General features: G+C 41.0%; 1 protein-coding gene across 6 annotated transcripts in view; it reads right to left on the bottom strand.

Annotated features, from left to right (window-relative positions):
- IRAG1 (inositol 1,4,5-triphosphate receptor associated 1) overlaps window positions 1–27,028 on the bottom strand; it is a 143,532-nt gene that overhangs the window by 70,775 nt on the left and 45,729 nt on the right. The window lies entirely within an intron of this gene.

Here is a 27,028-nt window from a genome sequence, read left to right on the forward strand (position 1 = left end):
TGTGGTCTTCTCCTGGGTAACAGAGCAGATGTTAAGGACAGACAGGATGGGGGAGAGGGCTCCATCCTTTAGGAGATCACGGGGAGATTGTTTGCTGCCTTGAGCAATGTATGATTGTCTGATTCCTTTCCCATGACCCTTCCCACACTACTACTCACCCCAAATATACACACACCAAACCTGGATTTCTGGACCCCAAGTGGCAGACTTGGGCTTCAAAACCTACTTTCCCTCCCAGCTTTCCATAAACAGCCATGGCAGAGAATGCTTGACTTGGACTCAAGGAAGTGTAAGTTCAAATCCCTGATACTTGCTAGCAATGTCACAAACTCTAAGCCTCCGTAAAATGGGATTAGTAATAACATCTTCCAGAGTTTTCATAAGGATAAAAGGAGAAAATGAGAAAAGAAATTTGCAAACCCTAAAGATGTATATAAATGTGTTCCTATTCTTGCATTTATTGGTAGCTTTAGAATGTTTTAGAAGTTAGATGAGAAGGCAAGTGTTATACAGTGAAAAGAACATTGACCTTAGAGTCAGAAGATCTTGGTCAGTCTTATCCTTGAGGCTCCTTTAAGAACAGCCTCAGTTTCCTCATCTTTAAGATGATGATAATAGCAATAGCTCATAGTCATGTCTGACTCTTTGCAATAACATTTGGGGTTTTCTTGATAAAGATAATGGAGTGGTTTGTTATTTTCTGCAGCACGTTTTACAGATGGGAAACTGAGGCAAACAGGATTAAGTGACCTGCCCAGAGTCACATAACTCATAAATGTCTGGGGCTGGATTTGAACTCAGGAAGATGAGCCTTCTTGACTCCAGACCCCACACTCTATGAACTACGGCATCACCTAGCTACCCCACTTGTGTCTAGCTAACTTTAAATTTCACTTTGATTTTGGGAGAATTTTTTCTCCCCATTTTACAGATAAGGAAACTGAAATTCAGAGAAGCCATAATTTATTGAGCCTCAAGTCTAATGATTTGCAGATAGGTAATGAAGGGAATAGAGAGCTTTGCTAGAGTCAGGAAGATCTGAGTTTAAATTTAACCTTAGGCAGTAGCCATGAGACTGTCCATTAAGTCACTACTACACTTTTTTAGTATATACCTGCCTTAATTTCCTCATTTGTAAAATGGAGCTAATGGTAACATCTACCTCTCAAGGTTGTTGTAAGGATCAAGGGAGATAATATCTAGAAAGTGCTTTGTAGACTTTAAAGTGCTATAGAAACCCCCTCCCTCAGCTATTACCCCACATAGCCGGACTTTGAAGTTTTACTACAAAGCCTTTGTGGAGATGGGTAAAATCTTTAGACAAGTAACCAAGTTGCTCTGATCTGAAGTGTTCCATTGCATGTGGATCACCCGCAGCAGCGGACATGGGGGTGTCCAAAGTTTGAGGTTCTTAAAATGGAATCATCTTCCTCACCCACTTAGCATGTGAGTGTTAATTATCTGACAAATTGTGTAAGAAATAGGAGACCTGAGACCCAGAAGGAACCTTAGAGACCCCCTAGTCCTGTTTTTACAGATGAGGAAACTGAGGCAATAAAGCCATCTCGCTGAATCAAGCAGCCTTCTGTCTCCAAGGGTTGATCCCAAGGAGGGAAGCCATGCACGGATTATACTTGCCGACAACCAGAAATCCAGACTTGACCAGCATCACACAAAGTCAGTATTCAAACTCAGAACCTGCAGCTCTAAAGCCAGGGAGTTCTTTTCATCATGTCACATTGCTTCTATGGAGAAATGGTGGTTGTAGACTTCATCTGAATATTGTTCATGGGGAAAGGAATCTTTCACAGACTAGAGAGGGCCAGTTAATGGCTCTCTGAAAGGAGACTGAGATAGGGACCACTGGACTTTATTTTAAGATAAGGTCTCCCTATCTCCCCAAGACTATAAATGGAGGGTTCCTCAGGCACCACTCTGAGGGGCAGAGGAGCTTTGACAGCTCTACTTTTGACCAGAATTGGCTCTGCCCTCTTTGGGGATCTTGGTGTTCCTCCTGTCCCTGGCGGGGAGGGTAACCATAATAATTTGGATCGCCTAAGTTCCAAACACCTCAGCTGCTGCCTCAGTTTAGCCAAATGCTAAACTCAAGGGATCCTCCAGTCTCTCTTGGCCAGGAGCATCATTCCATCTGATTTCTACTTTCCCTTGTCCAGAAGCAACCACTCAGGGATTTTATTCAGTTCTAGTTACAGCATTTTAGGAAAGACTTTGTCAAGCTAGAGCACATTCAGAGTCAGAAACTGGAGACCCTGGCAAATTACTCTCTGATCCTGGGTTCCTTCATCTATAAAATGGAGATAACAAGAATCCCTTTAGCACCTATTCCACAGAGTTGTTGTTAGAATCAAATACAGCACTATATATATATATATATATATATTGGATTATTTGCTGTCTAGGGGAAGGGAGGAGGGGAAGGGAGGGAGAAAAAAATTTGGAACACAAGGGTTTGTAAGAGAGAATGTTGAAGACTATGCAAATGTTTTGAAAATTAAAAGCTTTAATAAAAAAAGTCATAAAAATCCTAAAGAAAAATTAAGTTAAAAATAAAGAGAGAGAAAAAAACTGTTGTAGAAACCTCAAAGTGCTATTTAATTATCAGCTCATTGTTATTATTAAATTATAGAGAGGAAGGTTTCCGCTCAATGGAATAATAATAATAAAAGCAAGCTCCCAAACCTCCTAACAATTAAAAGATATCCCAAGGTAGAATGAGCTGCCTCAGGAGGTAGGTTTTTAAATGGTAGCTCAGGGAACTAACCAAGGATTCCTGCTCAGCTTGGAATTGCACCAGAAGAATGGCCAGTGAGATCCCTTGTAATTCTGGGATGCTGGAAGTGCATAAGATTCCTCCATGGCTGTCTTCATGGGGGTTCCCCAAGCCAGCACTTTTGCCCCTTTTCTATAGAGTTTCTTCTAACCCTTGCTGGACAAAACCCAGGACACAATTGAGGACTATGGAAACCTTTGCATCCACTCTCCTTCCCCCCAAAAAAGTGTGTGTGTGTGTGTGTGTGTGTGTGTGTGTGTGTGTGTGTGTGTGCGGTGGGTGTAATAAATAAAGTACTAGCTCTAGATTCAGAGGTCCCAGGTCCAAGCATTGCTTCTATTGCTACCTGTGTGAACTCGGGCAAGCTATTTCAGATCCTTCATTTTCTTGTCTGTAAAATGAGAGGGCAGTTGCTTTGAGGTATCACTTCACAGCCACCAAATTGTCAAAAATGACCAAAAATAACCTCAAGGAACATCACAATATTGGTGGATTATTGAAGAATAGGCTGGTAGAATTGCAAATTTATGTAATTTTTCTGGAATTACAGAATAATAATAATATATTATTCCTAATAATAAATGTAAAGGTAATAAAAATAATCATATTCTCTGACCCAGTAATTCTATTAAAAACCAACCCTGAAACTGTTACCAACATCTCAACAATAGCACAAGATATCTGGTCAAAGATTTTCATAACAACATTATGAGAAATTATTAAAAAACTAGGAACAACTTAAATTCAATGATAAAGTACTGACTAAATAAATTGAGTCGTGGATGTGCCAGAACACTGTAATACAATTAAGACAGACAACTATGAGGAATTCTTACAAATTTACAAAAACCCTCTGGAGAAAATGTAAAATTCAAACCAAAAAAATGGAGTCCATGCTAACCTAACTATGATATTATAAGAAAAAGAGGGAATGAGAATGAATGGGCATCTTGATGAGGACATAGAGAAAGAGACTAAAAATTTGTTATAATACTTTTACACATTGAAATTCATTAATTTAAATATTAAGTACTTACTAAGCAAGGGGGTGTTGCATTAATGATCAATATTGTTTTTAATAAAATATTTAATAAAAAAGAGTAAAATGAAATGAAGAAGTTATACTTGATTATCTTAAAGATTTTTCAGCTCTGTAGCCTATGACTTCAGAATGAGGGGAAGAGAAACTGAAAAACAGAAAATTCTCTTTCATTTTTATACAGATCTCAGAGGCAAGAAATTAGACACTGTGTTACCTTGAATAAAATACTTAATCCTATATGCCTCAGTTTCCTCATTTGTAAAATGAGCTGGAGAAGAAAATGGCAAACCACTTCAGTATCTTTGCTGAAAAAACCCAAATGGGATCAGGAGGAATTGGATGTGACTGAAAAAAAAAAAAAAGACTGTACAACATAAATGAAAAAAAAGAAAAAAAATGAATGTAAGCTGTTTGAGGGAAAGGACTATTTTTTTTTCTTTAGTATCTCTATGATTTGGTCAATACTGACAAAGTAAATATTTTATATGTGCTTGCAGTTTGATTAATCCAATCAGATAATATAGCAAGCTCTTTGTTATTGTTATTCTTCAGTTGTGTCTATCATTGCTCCTATAATGCTCTTTGTAAACTTTTAACATAGACAGTTAGATAGAATACCAAGTCTGGAGTAAGGAAGACTCTTCTTCATGAATTCAGATCCAGTCTTAGACTGTGTTACCCTGAGTAAGATACTTAACCCTTTCTGCCTCTTTTCCTCATCTGTAAAATGAACTGGAGAAGGAAATGGCCAACCACTCCAGGATCTTTGCCAAGAAAACCCCAAATGGGGTCAGGAGGAGTTGGACATGCCTGAAAAAATGACTGTACAACATAAATGTCAGTTATTATTATCAGCAGCATCTTTTAAAGATGGCATGAGAAGACTTAGCATGACCCATTTCATTCTAAAGATATAATTTTTTCCATCCAAATTCTTAAACGTGTGTGTGTGTGTGTGTGTGTGTGTGTGTGTGTAGATGAAACCCTTAGGAAGTCAGATAAATCCCACAGATCTCTTCCCAGAAGAATATTTTATATGTATAAAATAAAACACATATTATTGGAAAGAGAACTAATTATACGTAAGTAAAGATGCAATTTTTCCCATCCAAGTTTATAGACACCTCCTGAAATTCATATTAGGACTCTTTGAGTTTAAAAATCTTGATCTAAGACCCCGGTGCCCTCACCCAAATCATAGTGGGGGTCTGGGTCACTGTGTCTCAGGCTTGAAACTGTATAACCTTATGTGACCAGATGCTGGGTCCTTCTAAAGCTTCCTCCCCAACTCCAGCCTTTCCTTAAGTGTCCGTAGCACTTAGGGGCTGTACTAGATATTTGCCATCTGATTCCATTGTTCCTTCTACCTTTCTCTGTTTCACATTTGTGTTTCTTTCAGCCAAGGCCGCTGAAGGCCCAGCCCTGGGCTGGCCTTGGGACCACCCCTTCCCTAAAAACTGGCTACTGCCTATCCTTGGGCAACCTCCTCAGTGATGAGAGGAAAGTAGTGATGGAGGATGGGTCCTGTGCCGTGCTCTCCTGGTCCAGCCTGAGTGATGGAGGAAAGAACAGTGTGAACAAAGCTCCCGGCTAAAGGCACTAATGACTCCCATACCCAGCTCTGGGTCTGAGTTCTTTCTTTAAAAAAAATATGCAAAGCACAAAATGCCTGCAAGGAAAAGGGACCAGGAGTGGAGTTTCTTTAGAGGAAGCTCATGTTGATGAATCTCCAGGGAGACAAATAACAACGCCCAGAGTTGGTACATGAGGTATCATTTAAGGAACAGCCAGGAAGCCAGTGTTACTGGATTGGAGGGTATATGGAAGAGAGTAAGCTGGAAGAAAACTTGAAAGGTTGGAAGTTTTAATTGTATTTAGTAGGTGTGGGCTTTAGCTAACCACTGAGCTATAGTTCCTCATCAATAAAATGAAGGGTTTGGGTTAAATAGTGGCTTAAGTCCTACCCTTCCACTTTCTGATCTATGATTCTGGATGAATTCTCCAATTTTTAAATTAAAAGTAATCCCAGGTGTCAGGGACTACTTAACAGCTAACCCTAGAGCCCAAGTGGCTAATCTTGCTGAGGGAACCACCTTGGAATTACATGTAGAGTACTGGGTTTTATGGGAAATCATTATTGCTCTGATGTGTTCCAATCATATTAAAATAGCATTTTAGTGAGAACTTCAATGCTCACTAGTAAATGGACTCACTGGTCTATTTGTTGACTATTAAGGGCAGCTAGGTGGTGCCCTGGAGAGAAAGTTGGGTTTGAAGTCAGAAAGCCTCATCTTCCTGAGTTCAAATGCAGCCTCAGACACTTACTAGCTGTGTAACCCTGGTCAAGTCACTTAACCCTATTTTCCTCAGTTTCCTCATTTGTAAATGAGTTAGAAAAGGGAATGACAATTTACTCCATTATCATTGCCAAGAAAACCTCAAACAGGATCTTGAAGAGTTGGATAAGATGGAAAAGTGGCTAAACAACCCTCACTCCTATAAATGTTCTCTCTCCTCATTTCTTCCTCTTAGTTTTTCTGGCTTCTCTCAAGTCTCAACTCAAATCTTACCTGCTGCAGGAGGCCCTTCCTGGTCCTTTTCCCAGGCTGATTCCCTTCAAGTCTCTATACATCTTATTATCACCTTATTATTTTCAGGTTTGTCTTCCCTTCTTTGAGGAGCTATTTTTAACCTTTCTTTGAATCTTGTACCTCTTGGCACTTAGTAAACATTTAATAAATGATTTTTTTTTGTATCAGAGGCAGCTCTAGCATAGGACTTCTCCCCCACAATGGTTAAATATAGCTATAAACAAGAAAAATGCTACAAATCAGGATTTGATTGATTGTCTAGACTTAAGAAAGTGCTGAAGAAAATGTTAATAATTCAAATTAAACTAAAAAAACATCTGTACATTTCTTTTTTTTCTTTTTGGGAAAAATGCACATTTCTGTTCATTGATTACCTCAGCATACATTCTGCTTGCTGGACTTGAAATAATGAAGATCTCAGTTTGAATCCTGTCTCTAATAACAGCTAGCTGTGTGACTCCAGGCAAGCTACTTAACTTTTCTGTGCCTCAGTTTTCTCCTCTGTGAAATAAGAGGGTTAGACTTGACTGCTAATATATCTCCAACCTTTAAATCTATAGGCTGGTGCCCCACCTCCACCTCATTTTATAGATGAAGAAAAGGAAACTAAAACCAAGAAAAAGAAAGTGGCTTTTTTTGTCCTTTGTATTCCCAGCATTTACTGCAATTCCTGGCATATGTTGTTGTTCAGTCATGTCTAAGTCTTTGTGACCCCATTTGGGGTTTTCTTGGAAAAGATACAGGAATGGCTTGCCATTCTTTTTCCAGCTCATTTCACAGATGAGGAAACTGAGGCAAGCAAGGTGAAGTGACTTGCTCAGGATCACACAGCCAGAAAGTGTCTGAGGCTGGATTTGAACTCAGGTTTTCCTGACTCTAGGCTATTAACATTTAAATGCTTGTTAATTGACAGATTTGCTTAAACACATAAATAATAGAACGGAGATTAAACTCCTTTCCTAGGTAGGCAGAAAAGGCTGCTTTCCTCATTCATTGTAAGACTTATGTCCTCCTAGGTGAAGGGAGATAGTTCGATTTTCTACACGGGCTGGTAAATTTGGGCCACTTATTTACAAGGCTATGTTAAGAGTCCTTCCTCTCTACTAAGGGTTGGTCAGGTCAACCCGGGAACAGCCAGTGAAAAAAACCAGTTTAGAGCAACACGAGAAGGGCGAGGTTGCCACCTGATGGTTGTCTAAAGAACAGCACTTCAGGTAATCTCAAAGTAGGCTGTCCAATGGGGTTAAATATTGTCACACACCTTTCCACAAGAAAGACCCATTGGATGATTCCCTCCCGCTTTGAACAGAGAGAAATTGTCCTTCATCCCAATTAGATATTAGACTGATAATATAAAGGCTTGTTCAAGTACACAGTAAATTAAATTCACAGTCCTTTAGAAATGGGAGAGACAGAGGCAACCGGTCTCATAGCCAGGATCAAATCCCTCCTCTGACCCATCGTGGCTGAGTGACACTGGGCAAGTCACTTGAACTCTCTGCGCCGGGGCTACTTTGTCAGGCTAGAAATTTCAGACACGACCAAGGGAATTCCCTCTACCGTTAATTTATATCCTAGATTCACAGCTTGAAGGGACCGTAGGAGGCTCCATCATCTAACAAAGAAGGAAACAGGTTTCAAATAGGTTAAGGGACCCGCCTTCTCCATTCACACAACCACAACCTTAGCTCAGACCCTTAACGCTTCTTTCTAAATCTTGAAGAATCAAAATATGGGAGAATTTACTTGTACACTGACTGCAGAGAGCGTTTGTGACTCCAGAGGACAGGTGGGGAACCATAGTTCCTCTCTCTCTGGCAGAGACATACATTTTCAGACCTGGTCAGTGGGTTCATTTGCTTTGCTTAAATGAACTTTTCAGTTCCAAGAGAAAGTTCTATGGAGATGGAGAGTAGAGACTCACTGAGAGTGAGAGTAATAAAAAAGAAATTTAAAAGAAAAAAGATCAGTAAAGTATTTATGAATATTTATATATATGCTATATGTATGTACATATATGTATATATATGTATGTATCATGGTTAATTCCATGAAGACAGGGACCAAGTCTGATTTGCCTTTATCTCTCTTCCAGCCACTGACTTGAGGAGCCTTAGTTTCCTCATCTATAAAATGGGGAGATTGGATTAGAGAATCCTTTCTTCTTCTATGATTCTTGTAACTCTGAATATTTATACATATGTGTGTACGTATCTTTCTATTTATAATGAACACTCACATGAACATAAACAACACACTTGACACAACGTTCCTACAATGCATCTAAACATACAAACAACACGATGTCTGCATACATGTATACATATGCACCTATAGGTATACATTTATGCACATATACATATAGACACACATATATATATATATATCCATCTGACCCTAGAGGTGTATGTATGTCTCTATCATTTATCCATCCATCCATCTGTCTATCCATCTATTTATCTGTCTATTCATCCATTCATCCATCTATCATCTATCTATCTATCACTGCATCTGTCTATCCGTCTATCCATCTATCTAACCATCTATCTATGTCTATCCATCCATCTGTCTGTCTATCCATCTATATAACCATCTATCTAAGTCTATCCATTCATTCACCCATCTATCACCTATCTATCTATCATCTATATCATCTATCTATCTATCATCTATCTATCTATGCATCTGTCTATCCGTCTATCCATCTATCTAACCATCTCTCTATGTCTATCCATCCATCATCTATCTATCTATCACCTATCATCCATCTATCTATCATCTAGCTAGCTAGCTAGCTATCATCTCTCTCTCATCTATTTATCTATCTATTCTATGTCTATCAATTTATCTGTTTACCTACCATCCATCCATCTGTCATTGATCTGTCTGTCTGCATCTATCATCTGTTTATCTATCACCTATCATTGATCCATCTGTTTTACACACACACACACACACACACACACACACACACACACACACACACGTGCACACTGAGTACACATTTGTTGAATTGCATTGTGTTGCACTCCATGCTCTCTGGCAGCAGGACTCTGGTTTGGAGAAGGAGCCCAGGACGGCAGAACCTCAGCCGGACGGAGCTCAGAGAGCCCGTAATCCGGTTCATACTGACCCAGAATCCCTCCTCCATGTACCCCTGCAGCCATCCAGCCCCTGGTTGAGAAAGTGCAGGGCATGCCAGCCCACCGCCTCCCAAGGCAGCACATTCTACCTATTTTTATGGCTTGAATTGTTGAGAAGTTTTCCCTTCCATCAAGCCAGAATCTGCCAGGGAAGGAGGGGGGGCTCCTGGTTCTGACATTTGAAGCAAAACAGAACAGATCTAACTCTTGGAGCTCAGCAGGAAAGGCCTTAATCCTCCCAGTCAATAAGGAAAATAAACCAAAAATAAGCAAAGTAGGAAGAGATGACAAGATCTCAGCAGCTACCACCAAGCACAGAAGAAGCCAAATGAAGGCAGCCTGCACACTCAGTTTCCATGACCAGAACCGAAGCCTTTGCATTACCAAGTCCCTGTGGAAAGAATTCCCACACTGCACAGCTGTGCAGACTTAGCTCCCCATCATGGTGATAAACTTCCAGCTTAAAATAGCAAGGTAAGAGCTGGGCCCCCCTTCCCTGCCCTCTCCTCCCTCCCTTCTTCCTTCCTTCTCTCTTCCTCCCTCCCGCCCCCTTCCCAGAGTCAGATTGGTGTCCGATGGAACCCCATGGGCACGGGGAACTCAACTCTGATGGCTGAAAAGCTGAGAACCGGCCTCCAGGAAATGATGAGCTGGGAGCTCTAGTCCATAAAAGGAAAAAATATTCAGAAATGTTTCACTTTCCTGGGGCTCCTTCTTGTGAGCCATTCCCGGCCCTTCCTCCCTGCTGGCCGCCCAGCCGGGGCCCAGCACCAAGGGGCAGCACAATGACAGCTCAGTCTCCACCGTGCCCCGTGGTGACCAAGGCTGGTTTCTCCTGTAGGCCATCGGACCCTAGCTCGTGTCTGGGGGAACCATTGGTTCCATAAATCCAGGGGATTTTGGATCTCGAATCAAGAGGGACCCTCTGATCGTGGGGCTTATTCAAGTGGCAAACTCGGCGTTCTCAAAATGCTCTCCAAACCCTACCTCACTTAACCCCGAGTTTTTCCCGGATCACAAGCTTTTTTAATACAGAAATTGGCTCATTTGGGTCTTTGATCCTTGTCTCTCTGATGCTTACTTAGCATGGTCCCTGGCACATAGGAGGTACTTAATAAATGCTCACTGTGGATTGACAAATTATCCTTATAATTATCAAACTATCCTTCGAGTCTTACTAGACCGAATTCATAATAGGAAAACTGAAGAATACAGTTGGAGCCTATCTGCCCTACTGCACTCCTTCCCCACCCATTTGAGATGATTTCATAGCTTCCTCCAGTTCTCCTAAAATAGCATTTTTACTTCCTCTGGGCCCATAGTTTCTTTCCAAGGAAGAAAGCTTGCTGTTCTTACTTAGTTATGGAGGTTAAAATCTGAACCCTGCAGAGGTGGGGAATCACAGTTCATGGTGAGGTGAGACAAACTGATAGCAGAAGAGGGAAGTATCTTACCTGGGGGTAAAAAATTAGGAGGCAGTGAAAGAAAAAATTCTAGTCAATCAGCATTTATTAAGTACCTTCTGTGCATGATGACGTGTGATAGACACTGGGGTGACAACAAAAGGCAAAAATATAGTCTGTGCTCTCAAGGAGCCTGCATCCTAATGGGGGAGAGAAAAAAAATAAACAAACAGCAATGTACGTACAAGATATATACTGAACAAAGTGGGAGGAATTTTAGTGAGAAAGCACTCGTATTGATGTGAATTAGAGAAAAAGTCTCTGCAGAAAGTGGGATCTGAGTTGAATCTTGAAAAAATTGGATGAAACCAGGAGTCAAAGATGGAGGAAGAGCTTTCCAAACCCAGGACTCCTGGATCTGCATGTATTTAAAAAAAAACCATATTATTTTAAAAAAGGAAATGTCCAGTGTCGGGAGATGTATCTTGTGTAAAAATAGCACAGCAGTCGGCTATAGGCATCCAACTTTGGGCATCCTTGACTTGGGTCATTATAGAACCATTTGCCTGAGATGTCTATACCCTCCTGGTCCCTTTGCTGAGCTGATCAGAGTCAAGGAACCTCCAGAAGGTGCCTCCAAGAACATCCATCCAGTTCAATGCTTCCTTGAGCAGGGATTCTTAATGTGAACAGGGGTGAGTTGCAGGAGAAGAGACAAAGAAGGAACGTTTGCAGAAATAAATGCAATGTCATTACAAAAGGCATCAGCTTTTACTTTAGCAGGTAGGTGGCTTAGTGGATAGAGCATTGATCCTCAAGTCAAGAGAATGTGAATTTAAATCCAGCCTCAGAAATTACTAGCTGGATGACTCTGGGCAAGTCACCTAACCCGGTTTTCCTCAGTTTCCTCATCTGTAAAATGGGCCGGAGAAGGAATGGCAGACCACTCCAGTATCTTTGCTAAGAAATCCTAAAAGGGGTCACAATGAGTCAGAAATGACTGAAAAACTGAACATGGTAGAATAAGGGCAGCTAGGTGGTACAGTGTATAGAGTGCTAGGTCTGCAGTCAGGAAGGCTCATCTTCATGAGTTCAAATCTTACCTCAGACACCTTACTAGCTATGTGATCCTGGACAAGTCGCTTTACCTTGTTTGCCTGTCAAGGAGCTACAAAATGAGTTGGAGAATGAAATGGCAAAGTAGTCCAGCATCTTTGCCAAGAAAGTCCTGAAAGGAGTCACAGAAAGTCGGACACAACTGAAATGATTAAACAAAAACATCCAGATTAATATGTGTGTGGGGGGAGTGAGAATATTTTTTAAGGCCATTACCTAACTATCATTTAAAAAACTGCTAGTGATGGGGAACTCACTCCCTCTTAAAGCTGCCCATTCTGCTTTGGGATCGCTCTAATCATCAGAGTATTTATATAATGCTGTGTTCTGGAGAGTGTATCATTGTCAGACGGGACCTTGGAATCCAGAATGACAAATGCCCTTGGAAATCCTTGGAACCTAGAATGTCAAAGCTGGGAAATCCTTGGAAACTAGGACGTCAGAGCTAGGAGAACCACAGAGCCTAGAATATCAGAGCTGGGAAATCCTTGGAAAAGAGAATGTCAGAACTTAGAGAACTTTGGAGACTAGAATATCAGAGTTGGGAAATCCTTAGAAACTAGGACGTTATAGCTAGGAGAACCACAGAGCCTAGAATATCAGAGCTGGGAAATCCTTGGAAAAGAGAATGTAGAACTTAGAGACTAGAATATCAGAGCTGGGAAACCCTTGGAAAATAGAATGTCAGAGTCAGAAGGACCCATCTAATCCAATTTTGATTTTTCCTACGTCCCAGAAAGGAGTACCATTTTCCAGAACACACCACTCTAGATATAATGTTCTCTTCAAACACCTTGAGTAGCTTTTCCCATTGTCTAAACCCTGATGTTAAAGGCCGAGCTTTCTTAATTTATTCCAAGATACTTCCCTCCACATGTGGGATGCTCTAGGCCTAGTGGACTGGCCATCCCTAAATACATACTTTCCTGCTTTTGTGCTCATTTCTATGCTCATTTTTTCCTGTCTAGATCCTGTATTTTCCTCATGGCCCAGCCCTGCTGTCCCCTTTTCCAGGAAGCCTTCTCTGATTCTTAACTCCAAAATTATCCTCCCCTGTTTGATCTTTGCAGGCACTTTGTATCTCCCTTAGTTCTTACCATATTCTATTTTGGTCACTCTCTAAGATTTGGGAATGGGCCATATTCCTCTCTCAAGATGGAAAGGTCCTTTGGAGGCAGGGACTGGGTATTAATGAAATTTTCAATCTCCCCCAGTACCTAACACAGTGTGCTGCATATTGTAGATATTTAATAGATGATTGCTGAAAAAGTTGATCAATGAATAAAAATTTAACACATATTTGATAGCTGGGCTCCCAAAACAGCAATTGAGTAGAGCTGGGAACAATATCTGGGCAGGGAGTCCTTCCCTCCTCAGGGAGACAGCAGTGGGGCTGATGCTGCTTTAAGGGAATCAACTCTATGACCCCATATTCTCTCCACTGATATGGGAGGCTAGCAGCCCCCCTACTTGCCTTTCAGGGAAGATGCTCAGATCTATTCTAGACCCAGAATAGGCCTGTACCTTCCTTATTCATTCATTCATTCGCTTGTTTTGTTTGTTTATTTTTGAGACTCTCTCTATCTTGCCCAGATTGGAAATGCAGCAGCCCCTCTGGACCTATTCCCAGTACTGATCAGTACCAAACTTTAATCTGATCTGTCATTTCAATCTAGACTGGTTTATCCCTCCTCAGGCAGCCTGATAGTGCCTCCTATGTTAGGAGCTTTCCAAATTGATGTCAAACAGCACAGATATCTCACTGGGTTTACATCTACTACAACCTAGAACTCCCAAGCTCAAATGACCCACCATCTCTCCAGTATGAGGGATTATAGGTGCACACCAGCTGTACCTTTCTACAAAGCCAACTGTGTGAGAGCACAACTGTTTAGCTTATACCTTCAGGCAATGAGCTGTTCTCAGGTACTCTCTCTTCAGGGATGTTAAAGAAAAAAAATTAGACTTATGAGTTTTTCTGGAAAATAAAGGGTTAATCCAGATGAATTTGACCTTTCCAGAGTGACTCAGAATTCTCAGAAGAAAGTTTTTTTTTGCCTTCCTTGTTTTTAATTTTTGCTTTCAATTTAGCAGGACAAAGAATTGGAAGGAGATGAAGTCGCTATTAATACTCCTTAGTAAACTCTTGACAAGTAAGGCAAATACTGGAATTTTGTGTAAGATTGTGTATTACACACACACACACACACACACACACACACACACACACACACCTTCTCTATCAGTTATTTCATGGAACCTTAAAGTGTCAGAGCTGGAAGGACCTTCTATACCATTGAATCCGATCTCATTTTCCAAAGAGTTTAGCAGGACACTTGGGTTGTGTTCCTGTTCTCTTGCTGGCCAGATTCATGATTCTGAACAAGTCTGGCCAGCAGGAAAGCAGGAACTTGACCCCAAGTGTCCTGACCTACAAACCTTCCTAAATCTCACTCTCTTTGTTAATCCCATTGTATTGGACGACTGAAGTCCAGACCTGTAGAGAATTGGTGAATCCCCTTTTCCTATCATAGAACTACAGACTTTTTTAGTTGGGTTCTGGAAAAGGGGAAAGGATAAGGAGCACAACCTCACACCCCATCATGTAGAGATGATGCAATAATCCTTGCTATATTTTTCCTGAGACCAGTCGTTCAGCCTTCATTTGAACTTTTTCCCAAGCCTGGAATTATCTTCCTTTTCCTTAACATCTCCTGGCTTCTTTGAATTTCATCAGATCTCAATTTGAATCCTTCCTTCTACATAAAGACTTTCCCCAATGCTCCTTAATACCCAGGATTTCTCTGTCTTTAAGGAATTATCTCCGATTTATGCCTATATTGTTTGTTTATTTGTATATAATCATTTATCTGTTTTCTTCCCCAAATTGATTGTGAAAAAGGGATTTTTTTTTTTTTTTTGCTTTTCTTCATACTTCTGTAGTCCTTTTCACAATTCCAGATTGATTTAATTCAACTTTTGGTAATAGAGAATTTACAACCTTACAAACCTAAAGCACAATTAGAAATACTGAAACTACTTTTTAAAGTGTTTGAGGTCATCACAGATCAATAGTGAATTCTGAAATTCAAGCATTGGCCTGGAGATGGAGAAGACATAAGAGATAAAGTGTTCCATGTCTATTTTTTGTTTAGCTGGTCTCTAGTATATCTTACAATTGTAATAATTAGCATGAATGTGTCCTGAGTAGAGAAACTGGTATACTTTTTTGTTCTGTCTTTAAAATATGTGCTTAGGAAAAATAATAACCAACAGGTCTTGGTTTTATTTATTTGAGCCTATATATTAGCCATAGGAAGGATGGAAGGTAGGAAGGAAAGAAAGAAGTGAGGGAGGGAAGAAGAGAGGAAGGAAGTGATGAAGGGAGAGAGGGAGGGAGGGAGGGAGGAAGGAAGGAAGGAAGGAAGGAAGGAAGGAAGGAAGGGAAGTAGGAAGAAAGGAAGGAAGGAAGGAAGGAAAAAAGGAAGGAAAGAAGGAAGGAAGGAAGGGAGGAAGGGAGAGAGGAAGGGAGGAAAGGAGGGAGGGAGGGAGGAAGGAAGGAAGGAAGGAAGGAAGGAAGAAAAAGAAGGAAGGTAGGAAAGAGGGAAGGAAGGAAGGAAGAGAAGGGAGGGAGGGAAGAAAGGAGGGAAGGAAGGAAGGAAGGAAGGAAGGAAGAAAAGAAAGAAGGAAGGAAGGAAGGAAAGAGGAAGGAAAGAGGAAGGAAGGAAGGAAGGAAGGAAGGAAGGAAGGAAGGAAAGAAGGAAGGAAGGAAGAAAGAAAGAAGGGAAGGAAGGAAGGAAGGGAAGGAGGGAAGGAGGGAGGGAGGAAGGGAGGAAAGAAGAGAAGGAGGGCTAACTCCTAAATGATCTCCTCCTGGAGGCTGCTTTTTTGGATTTGTCTTTTATATTAGCTTCATTATATATGTATGTTTTTCAGATGAAATTCCAAGTGTAGAAAATAACTGACAATAATAACATATATCTTAGAGTACATTATGGGCCATAAAGTGCTTCAACAATGCATTTCCTCATTTGAAATTCATAATAAACTTGGGAGATTGGTGGGCAGGGAAGGGAAAAGTATCCCTATTTTACAGATAAGAAAATTAAGGCCCTAAAGTGAAAAATTTGCACACTAGTTAATATCTCTGTCTCCTGACTCCCAGTCTCATGTGAATTCTAGCTAAATTGAGAATTCTAACTAGTTGAATTCTGTTTAATTGACATTTTACTTCAATTAAATGCAAAAAAATTCCTTTTAAAATTTGTTTTTAAGTGTCATTGCTTCATTTATTGTTAAGCAGCTTCCTGTGAGCTTGACCCTGGCCAGTGAGAGTGGTCCCCCACTGCCCTTTCCTGCAGGATCAGCTTCGCCCATCTATTTGGGGACGGTTTCTGAGGTTCCACTTGTCCTTGTACTGCTGGACGCCTCCTCTACCTCCTGTGGCCTCAGAATTCCTCCCGGTCCCTCCCTTTTGATGCTTCTTCCATCTGCTCCGGCCTCAGAGTCCCTTCTCCAGGGAGAAAGTTTTCCATTTTACAATTCCACACCGCAGTGAGAATGATGAACCCTCGAGGGCTTAGGGCCCAAGTTTCGGCTAATGTGTGACAAGCTGCTGGCAGGGTGGGGTCTGATGGAGGGGATGAAGAGGGGTAGGGGAAGGGGCTGTGTGAAGGCTCCCAGAGGAAAAGCAGGAAGACGATGTTTCTACTTCCCGAATCTTCTGAGGGGACAATGCCCTCTTTCCATGTCGCTTTGCCTCCTGTTCCCAGAAGCCGTGGGGTTTCCCATCTGAATTCTATGTGGTCTCGAGCTCTCCGACCACATGGATCTCCGAGTGCAGGATTAAGAGGCCTGCTTCATTTTTCTTTGCAAATGAGGCTTTTCAAGTGTTTCCAGTAATATCTCAAGTCTGCATTCCCCAGAAACATGTCAGGATTCCTACTCAGCTTGAGCTTCGCCTTTATAGCCTTGGAGGTCCCTTCCAGCCCTATGGTTTGGGGACTCTGTGACCAACTTCTTGCCATCTGTCCCCAGCTGTCCCGACATTGAACCTTCTCATTGCTCTACTCCCAGGAGAGGTCACTGAGGCTGGCCCCGAGGGCTTCCCTTTGGGCCCTGACCTGGCTAAGAGGTCTAAGCCGGCCCCTCTGACCAGCCCCAAGCACAGTGGTCACAAGAGGGGGGGCATCAAAGGAAAGCCTGGGATTCCTGGAGCCCCTGAAGTCTGGGACCAGGACCTTGCAGATTCAATTCAGCAAGCACTTATTAAGGGCCTCCTACGTGTACCACATATTGGAGACACAAAGATTAAAGGGAAATGGCCGAGTAACAGTGTGATACAGGAGAAACTCCTGCTTCTGAAACCAGAGGGTCTGGATTCAAATCTCACCTCTGAGGTAGCTGTGACCTACGACAAATCATGGAAACTCACTAGGTTTCCTCATTTGCAAAATAAGGACCAGGTGACTTTTAGGGTCCTTTCTGGTTCTAGTTACAGGGAAATGTTCTCATGTAGCATGTGACAGACCAAAGGAAATGACCAGTCAACATACTCTATAAAATTTGGGCAGAGAAAGGCCACTTTCATCAGAGTGGAGACGAAGGTGAGATCCAAGCTGGAGCGCGAAGGGTTTCAACAACTGCAAATGAACAGTGTGTACCCATCAGGCAAGCACAGTGCATCCAGCCAAGTTCATCGGCAGTGAGGGCTTTGCCCAGGACATAGCTGTCTGCACCCAGGAATCACAAGCTCGTTCTTCCTGTTAGCCGGACCATCCCTTTTCCATGGCTCCCACACATACTTCTCTCTTGTCATGGTCTCTGCTTTTCTTCTTTGCCTGTTACCTTCTCCTTCCCTTGTTGGACCTCCTGGTCCATCTACCCACGAGAGCCTTTGCCCACAAAGGGCTGGGGAGGATGTTTGGGAGTTTGGACACTTGGTCCATTAGATCAGGTCCTTCCCCCCGCAAACGCTTCTACCCATTGTGAATGTGGCCAAACTGGGGATAATAATAGTACCTCCTTCCCACTGTGAAGCTCAGATGAGATAATACTTATAAAATGCTTAGCACAGTGCCTGGCACTTTCCAAATACTAGCTCTCATTATCATTATGGAGGAAGCTCTGGCAGGATGAGATTATCGAAGGGCCAGGGGGAGGAAGAAGGAGCTAGCTGCCAGGTTTGGCGACGACTCAGATCATGAAATCATTTTTTTGTGTTCCTTGATCTTAGAAATTCGGAAGAAGTCTATGGATCTCTTCTCAGAATTATATTTTTTAATAGAAAAGATAAAATACAAATGGCTACACAGGAAGCTAAATAACCATTTTTCAATAATTCTCAAAATTATTGAAGTAAAATAAGTTGATGGACCCCAAGTTAAGAAGTGAATTTAAGTCAGTATGTGAAGTAAGGTTGGAAACAAAAACCAGTTGATACCAGGCCTTGAGAGATAGTCTAAGAAGATATTTTTATCTTAGAAATAATAAGGAGCTATTGAACCCTCTTTTAAGCAGTGAAATAATAATGGGAATTTACATTTTTGTTTCTAGAGAATTACATTTCTACTTCATGGTTGACAAAATTACTTTTCTTATAATAATCTTGTGAGGATTAGCAGGTTTTAGGTATTATATCCATTTTATAGATCAGGAAGCTAAGGATCAAAAAGATGAATGAATTTGTCTAGAGATACTCAGTCTAGTAAATATCATAGCTAGGACTGAAACCTGAATGTCTTGATTTCATTTTCATTTCCAAGATGATTTCTACTATCCCATATTGATTTTTTCAGAACTTGATCTCAATGCAGTCAATAACAGAAACTTCAAGGGATTCAAGGATTTAGAAGTGAAAAGAACTGGGTTTAGAATTATGAATTTATTTTTTTAGTCTTTTGCTGACCAATCTAATTTTTTTGTCATCTGTCACATTTTATTTTATGCCTATGAAAGGAGTTAGAAAGAAGAAGTTGAAAGGCTTTTATCAGGCTGCCAAAGGGTCCATTTCACAATCAAAGTTAAAGACCTTTGATTTAGTCCATCAGGGATCCTAGCATTTCACAAATATGGAAACTGAATCATATAAAGAGTTATGATTGACTCCACAATCTACATGGATGGTAAACAGCCAACCCAGAATTCAAACTCAGGTCCCCTGGCTGCCCTACCGGAGCCAGCTTCTACTGCCAAGACCAGAACAATTTCAGAAACATCCCTGTGAGTCTCTCTTCCAGATTAACCTCATTATCTTTTTTGTTCATTGGCTGAAAAGATACTATTCTTACTGAAAATATGTGCGATTGCTCAACAAGAGACAGTTCAAAGGCTTTGGACACCAGCAACCGTGTTTGTGCTTCACAGCTCGGCTTGGACTGAAATAAATCTTGTCCAGTGACCGGCCCGGACTGCCTTCCTTGCCTGCTTTATCAACCTGATCTAGAGGAATGGGGATGGAATGGTTGCAGACTCAATGACTCATATTGTATTTAGTCCTGTTCTCCTAAGGGGCAGACACATGGTCTACCCCCCTTCTCCCTGCAACCTTTAGAAAATAGGGACAAACGTCATCAAAAGCAAGGAAAGTGTCTGCCTTTCAGAGGGTAGGAACTGTGCCTTCAGAAACAGTGACAAAGTCTGCAATCCTTTAACTCAAGGACACTGCCATTAGGTCAGGGATAGGATCTGTCTTCTAGATAGTCTGTAATGAGAAACAAGCTCAGTGTCTGCTACCCCTTCACCTTGAATGGCTGGACACAGTGGATCCCTACCCTCTACATTCAGTGGGATGGACAGAGGTGGCCCCTGATTTCTAGGGAGTTGTAAGAAGGAGGGTGGAATAAGAGAAGACATAAAGAAATTTCAGACAATCCCTAGCTCATTCTCTACTTCCCCTTGTGACCCATGGGCAAATTCTTCAGCTCCTTCTTCATAAATATTCTCCTCAGCAAAAACAGCCTCTTAGTTCAAAGCCCACGGTATCAGGGGAAGCACCCGTGACAGCTATTTAATTCACAGGAAACTGTCACTTATTTGTAGCTGTGTGGTGGGATGGATAATATACTGAGTTGGGTATCAGAAGGATTTAAATTTTTTCCCTGACACTATCTTCTCATTTCTGAGCAAGCTCTTAATTTTCCCATCTGTAAAATGAAGAAAAAATGAGTACTTGTCTCTCAGGGCTGGTGTAAAAGTCAAATAAGATAACATACACACAGTTGTATCAAACCTTCAAATGCTGTTATTAGTGTGATTGTATAGGGTAAATATGATGTGTGAGAGAAAGGTATGGATACAACTCCATAATCTGGGCATTCCCTTCTAGCCCCAATAATCTTATGATTCTAGAAAACATTTGTTTTTGAGTTGACTCAGGAGGTCTTAGGGATGTCTGATGTGTGACAGAAAGACCACTGGTCTAGGGTCAGGAGCCCTAATTTCTAGACATTAATTCTTTTTTCAATTTTTTCCTTCACAAATTTCAATTTTCTCCTTCACAAAATAGCAGCAGATTGGACAAAGGGCCCTTCCTGCACGAACATTCTGAACTCCTATGACTCAGCCCATTATAAGCTCTGGCTTCACTGACCACAAGGAATGTAAACTGAATTTAATATTAGCTTAAACCAAATAGATTTAGGAGGTATCTCTGTAACGAATGCGTTACAAATGCCTTGATTTAACCAACCAAAGATTTCGATAAAAATTGCATTTGTATCTTTGGACTGAAGAAAAATATCCTGATATTTATTTATGTGATGAATGTTTACTAATTCAATTTAATTCACTGAACATGTATTGAGTACTTCCCAGTGAAGATTTTCTAAGATGATATTTATAAAGTGCTTTGTAAACCTTAAAACGCTATATCAATGCTAGCTATTTTTATTTTAGCTACAGCCCAAAGATTGCTTGCCTAGACAAGGAGGACTTAATGATCTGCATCCATGGAGACAGGACCCAAAGTGACAGAATTAGGGTCTCTTGAAGAGTTAACATGCAAAGCATCCTAAGCCAATTTAAGTAGACATCTCAGTCTTTTCTCAGTATTCACAAATTCTCTATTCCTGGAGACCCAAAATCATGAACCCCACGTTTTGTTATCTATCTAAGCGCAAGAGAGATGGCTCACCTTTAGAATCCCTGAATTAAAGTCCAAGGCTCTGCTACTTTCAATCTCACTTAACCTCTTTGTGACTCTTTCATTTATGGTAAATAAAAAAGCTGATCTCGATGATTGCTAAGGTCTATTTTAGCTCTTAATCTATGATCCCAGCATTCTTTGAGAAGCCTTTTGAATTTCCCCACTTTTTTGATTGAGACAAAACAGCTACTTCTGAAGAGGCTGCTTTTTATCATAGGAGGTTAGAAAACAACATATTGGGATTTCACTTATGCGAACATCACTTATTTGGTGATGTTCCCTATCTAGAACCCAGTTGAAGCTCAAAGGTGAAGGGAGGAAAAAAGATCTTTAAGAAAGAGAGAGAGAGAGAGAGAGAGAGAGAGAGAAGAAGAAGAAGAAGAAGAAGAAGGAGGAGGAGGAGGAGGAGGAGGAGGAGGAGGAGGAGGAGGAGGAGGAGGAGGAGGAGGAGGAGGGAGGGAGAGAGGGAGGGAAGGAAGGAGAGAGGGAGAGAGGGAAAGACAAAGAGATAGATAGAAGAGAGCGAGAAAGAGAGAGAGAGAGAGAGAGAAAGAGAGAGAGAGAGAGAGAGCGAGCTAGGCTCTGGAGCTCATACATTTTTCTCAGGGAAGAATCTCACGTTTAGGAGTACCTTATATGGTGAAATTAGTTGTCAGTCAACTGACATTTATCAAGTACTACTGTGTGCCAGGTACTGTGCTAAGCACTGGGGATACAAAGAAAGGAAAAACAAACAACTCAGTCCCTATCCTCAGAGAGCTTACAATCTAATGGGGAAAGCAATAGGTAAGGAGCTATGTACAAATAAGATATGGACAGAGTAAATTGGGGGTAATGTAATAGGGAAAGCACTAAGATTAAGGAGGACTTGGGAAGGCTGCTTGCACAAGATGGGACTTTAGTAGGGAAACCCAGAGGTTGCAGAGATGAGGAAAGAGTATGATCCAGGTATGGGAACAGTCAGAGAAATTTCATGGAGTTAGAAGATGGGCTGTTTGTATGCAGAAGAGAAAGGAGACTGGTGTCCTTGGATCTCAGAGTAGCTGGAGATCCAGTCACTATTTGGTATCAAAATGATTAGAGAAAGGACAGTCTAAAATAATCTATGAAAAACCACAAAATGCTAGGCAAAATGTCGCTATTAAGATAGTTATTGACATTATAATTATTTCATATCCATATAGCAAAAACTAAGTGATTGAAGGATGTCCAGACTGACAAATTGTTGTCTAGATGATCCAAAAAACTGGTCCAGCATAAATCGCACATAGATGAGATAGATTACAGTGGTTCTCAAACTTTGTTTTTCAGTATCTTTATCCTATTAAAAATTATTGAGGATCTCTCCAAAGCGTTTTTTGTTTATCTGGATTATATTTATAGACATTTACCATATTGGAAATAAAAACTATTTTTGAATTTGTAGACCCTCTAAAAGGGTTTCAGAGATCCCCAGGATTCTCTAGACCATACTTTGAGAACCATTGATATAGAAGGATAATGAGTTTCATCCAGAAGTAATCAAGAGAATATATATATGAGCTAAATTGCCTCTGGGGCATTTTGCAAAGCTTTTAATGACTCTGAAAATCTCTCTCTGAAATACCTCTTTCAAATTTATTTTTCTGGTTATGCAAAGTCTGGAAATCCAAGATCTCCGAAGAATTAAAATCGTCAATAACCTCAAAGACAATGTGGGTGTGAATAGGCTGAAACATATGAACAGTTACAGGTATGCTTGCAACCTTGCCTGGGAAGTCCTTGCATAATATCACTCCCCTGCTCAAGAAGCTTTATTGGCTCTCTGTTGCTTCTAGGGTACTATACAAACTCCTCTGTTTGTCATCTAAAGTTTTATGCCCACCTACGTTACCAGTGAAGAATTGTGTAGGAAAAAGGACATGGAAGATGTCATTAGAGAAATATATAACAAGAAAAGAAGGCAGGTCAATTATGTAATGAGAATGAAAAATAACTATTGGCAACCTGGGCATTCCACTAGTATCTTTGTAACATCAAGAGATCAAGAAGTCTATAGAAGACTCTTTGGGGAGAACCATGGAAGCAGGGCGTGCCTTAGCCCAGCACCTGGAATACAGAAGTGCTTAATAAATGCTTGTCAACTGACTGACATGAGTAAGAGTCACATGGGATCAGAAGGTATGAATGGGTTGGGAACTGTACCATTGGATGGAGTTGCCCATATTGATGACTTCACAGATCTATAGATATTGAATCTTCTATGGGAAAGAAAGCCATGGAATTAAATTAAATTAAATAGGAATAGCTTCCTATTCCACAGCAGACCAGGGACAAGAAGAGCTACAACAGGTAGGTTTACTGACTGAAAATGGAAAAGTGATGTAGGAGAGAGAGACAGAAAAACTATGAGAAGCAAACATAAGGAATTATAGTCTAGGACCACTGAGGGTAAGAGTCAACAGCTCTACCTATTTCAAAGAAAATCAATACATTGCACCCTCAATAGAGAAACGTATCTTCGTAATTTTTCTAGGATCACAGTTCCTCTAATACTAGAGCTACAGTTTTTCACCGAACAGTCCTGCCCCACAATCAGCACCAGGACCACGGACACTTCAGCTATATCCCCGAATTCTCCTTTCCAGATTGTTAATTTCAACAGCTCTGCACATCTGGTTAAAAAACATTATTCTCAATGAAAATATGTGCAATTGCTCAAAAAGAGACAGTTCAAAGGCTTTGGACTCTAGCAGCGGCATCTGAGCTTCACAGCTCCGCTTGGACTGAAATAAATCTTGTCCAACGACCGGCCAGATTGTCTTCCTGGCCGGCTCTATCGGCCTGATCTAGGGAGATGAGGAGGTGGGGGTGGAGATCCCAGACCCAGTGACTCAGTCTGTGTTTAATCCTGTTTCCATAAGGAGCAGGAACATGTTCTACCACCTCCTGATCTTTAGAGAATAGGGACATGTTTGCTACCAAAAGCAAGGGCAGTGTTTGCCATCCTCTGACCTTCAGAGGGTAGGGATCATGTTTCTCACCAAAAGCAAGGACAGTGTCTCCCATGCTTTCGTTGTCAAAGGGCAGGAACGATGTTTGCTATCAAAAGTAAGGACAGAGTCTGCCAGGCCCTGACCTTCACAGGGTAGGGATTGTGCCATAGGAATAGAGACAGCATCTGCCAGGTCTTAGGAACAACGTTTGCCATCAAAAGCAAAGACAGATTCTCCATTGTCTGACTTCCAGAGGGCAGAGACTGTGCCATAAGAAATAGAGAAAGTACCTTCCAGCCCCTGACTTTCAGAGGGTAAGGATGATGTTTGCCATGAGAAGCAAGGACAGTGACTGCCATTCTCTGACTTCCAGAGGGTAAGGCAAATAAATACCATCAGAAATAGACACTGCACCTCAGCCCCCAACTTTCTGAGGACTGGGACCAGAAATCCCACTCCTTGGAGTGGGCAAGGCTGGTGGCTGCCATGTCGTATGTGCATATGAACAATAGAACCGATTCTGTTCTCCCACTTCCATTTAGCTTTCTTAATATGACAGTGGTTTTTTCTGTGCTCTGGATGATGGAATTGCTATTCCTCTGAACAGGGGGAGCAACAATTCCCAAACTATTTAACTTCTGTTCCTCAAATTCTCCAGGGACAGAGCCTCCTGACTGTCCACTTCATCCCATGACCACCTTTCAGAAACCTTGTTTGTTGCCGTCTTTGTGGTTGTTGTTGAAACTTTAGGGATGATCTCTTTGCACGATACTTGGTTTAAGCCCAAACTTTAAGTGACAGTGGGACTGCCCTATCCCTGTTCATATTAAAACAAAAGTTCAACAACCTGCCAACTCCAGTCTTTCATACAAACGACATCCAATCTGTTCATCATAGGACCAAAGAGCTAAAATTAGAATCTTAGAAGCCAGCTCCTTATTTTACAGATAGGGAAACTGAGTCACACGGGGGTTAAATGCTTTGCCAAAAATGAAACAGGTAGTGAAAGGAAATCAGAAAGGAAATTTGAATCCAAATCTTCTGACTCCAAACTCACTATATTTCATTATCTCTCTTCCTTTGAACACCAACAACTCTTTTATAGTGAGAATCATAGAGTTGAGTCCCTAATGACTGTTTGTTTAATGTTGTCCATGTTTATGAAGGACAGTAGTCATTCTCCCATGCCATGAAAACTGTAAATTCCTGGAGGGTAGACTTTAGATTTCTTTATATCCTTTTACCAGACTCCTAGAATTATGGAGTTGGGAAGGACCATTTCTACCTCAGAAATCATTTGAGTCAATCTCCACCAAACCTATTTAATATTAATCATATTGTTGGTGTAAATATGGAATGAGATTTATTGATCAGAGTGAGATTGGAGAATGAGTCTCTCCAGATTCCATTCTCCCCAAACCAGACAGAGCTATCTCTCCCACCACGTTCTCAGGAATACACTGAATGCAGAGTATACAGAACTGAGAACAGATTTTCCAACTGGATTTAAAATCAATTAGAAATAAAGGGCTGGCCTTAAGCTTGTACTCCTGTTTGACCCTATTTTGGTCAAAGTTAGTGAGTGCTGAAAGTCTATATGTGAGCTCTCGGGCTTTTCAATCCTCACCACCTTAACTCGTGCCAGTGACTTGAGGAGTTTAATCTGCCCTTTCTACTGTAATGAAATGCCCTAAGTCTCTGCAGTACAGCAAATACACCCCCGTATTTGGGTGTTGTGGGAAGGGGAAGAGAGGGCAGAGTAGGGAAAAAGAAAGCTAATCTTCTGTGGGAATATGAAGGTTATAATCCTGAGGAGCCATACTTAATAATTTTGAAACCCCCACAGATAAGCAGAAAAGATATTCTCAAATCTACTTTTAATGAAAAATTTCATTTGGGTGGGAATGGGAGACCTTGAGAAAAGATTTTAGACTGCACTAGTATAAAGCTACAACTAAACCAATAAGATATTCACAGGGAGCTACCATTAAGTAACAGCCTATTTAAATGAATTTTTCTTATTAACAATGCTAAGCTCAGTTGTTTCTAACTGCTGAAAAAGAAAAAAGGAAGGAAGGAAGGAAGAAAAAAATAAAGGAAAAAATAAAAAGAAAGAAAGGAGGAAAGGAAGATTAAAAGAAAAGAGGTAAGGAAAAAAGGAAGGAAGGCAGAAAAAAAAGGAATGAAAAAGAGAAGAGGGGAAAGAAGAAAGAAATGAAGGAAACAAAGAAGAAAAGAAGGAAGGAAAAAAGAAAGGAAGGAAGGAAGAGGGAGGGAGAGATGGAGGGAAGGAAGAAGGGAATGAAGGGAGAAGGAAGGGAGGAAAGGATAATTCTTTGGTAAAGAGAACCAGAATCTCTTCTTTTTTGTGGTTTTACATTGAAATGAGTGAGCTGGCTGAGTCACAGGCTCATATTAATTACAGAATCACAGGATTTACAGCAGGAAGGGATGTTAGGGATCGTACTCATAGATCCTAGCTCTAGAGCTGGAAGGGACTTCAGAGATACCATCTAATCCATCCCCTCCTCATTTAATAGATGAGGAAACAGAGGCTTCTAAAAATTAGAATGGGCCACAAGGGCCAACCAGTCCAGCCCCTTCATCTGTTAAAAGTGACAGCAACACTGCCCAAGGAAGTTGTTAAATAACTTATCCACAGTCACATGGGGCGTAGGCCTTGAACCCAGGGCTCTAGAATCAGCGTTATTGTCACTGTGCTACTCTTTGAACCTCAGTTTTACCCTCTGAACAACGAGGGATTTGCCTGGATGATTTCCACAGACTCCTGTAACTCCCATTCTTTGATTCTAAGAGTCACT

This window comes from Antechinus flavipes, chromosome 6 (assembly GCF_016432865.1).
Source record: "Antechinus flavipes isolate AdamAnt ecotype Samford, QLD, Australia chromosome 6, AdamAnt_v2, whole genome shotgun sequence".
Taxonomy (NCBI): domain Eukaryota; kingdom Metazoa; phylum Chordata; class Mammalia; order Dasyuromorphia; family Dasyuridae; genus Antechinus; species Antechinus flavipes.